The sequence below is a fragment of the Ciconia boyciana genome, chromosome 1 (assembly GCF_034638445.1).
Source record: "Ciconia boyciana chromosome 1, ASM3463844v1, whole genome shotgun sequence".
Lineage (NCBI taxonomy): Eukaryota > Metazoa > Chordata > Aves > Ciconiiformes > Ciconiidae > Ciconia > Ciconia boyciana.
Window position 1 is genome coordinate 191,574,674 of NC_132934.1, and position 1,166 is coordinate 191,575,839.

A 1,166-nucleotide genomic window follows, 5' to 3' on the forward strand; every position below is an offset into this window, starting at 1 on the left:
CCAAGCATCAGCAAGGGTTTGGTGCCCTCTTACGTTTTATACAGGCAACTTCAGTGATTGCAAACACTTCTTGGCGATCGATCACTTGTAAAAGCTTCTCAGGTTACAAATTGTTAAGAAAGTGTCAACTAAGATAACTAACTACTTAATGCTTCAACAAGGTTAATAACCACTTCAAGGTGGTGAACTTACTAACAGTAATGAGCAGACCCACAGACATACCGGTGCACCTTCCCCCTCAGCTTTTATTGAGACAGCTCAGCGTCACTAAACTCATCTTGCATGGCACAAACCTCATTCAGGCTTCTTTGGTTTTGGCCATACAGATATTGTTAATCAATTGCTGACTACGATAACACAAAAAAAAGGCTGGTTAGCATCACAGAAAAATCAAGATGAACTGTATTAACAGACCTGGTCTTACCTCCTGGGAATGTAATCCAGTTAACAATCGAGGTACTTACCCAAAGAAAAGGATCAATTAAAACAAAAACAAAACAAAGAGGTTTGCAAAGTTGGAGACATCAAAACATGGAATATTCCTATTTCCTTTACTTGGATACTCCAGTGATTACTTCTCACACTTTAAAAGTTGACACCTATTAAGTAAAATTAGATTTTTGGGGGGTTCTAGCAATCACCTTACTTTTTCTTTCTTGTCTCGTTAACACTCTTAGTATGTTATTTTTCTTCTTGTGCAAGTGTTTCTAACCCACAGAGAAGTCCCTTCTTGATCTTCTAAAAACTAAACAGATTGCTTGGTAAATCTTTACTGGAAATAAAACCTGATTCTATATCAAGAATTGTTTTGTTAGTTTGTTTTTAATTTCCCTATTAGCATCAAAAGGGTATACAGTTTGGTTTTTTTTTTATACTTGGCACTTATGTAACTCATCATCCCATTTTACTAATTACTCAGAGGAAAACATCTGGGAGAGATTTATGTGCCTTTTTTTATATATAAATTAGAATGCATAAGAGATGGGCCACAGAAATAGTAATGTATAAAGATAACATGAAATTTTAGATTACGTTTGAATGTTGGTATCAGAAATTATTAAATCCTTATTAAAGTGATGAAGACCCCATATTTAGAAAAATAATCCATTGCAACGGAATGCATTGATATTAGTACAGAAATAAAGCACCCAAGTCTTCCATAATGG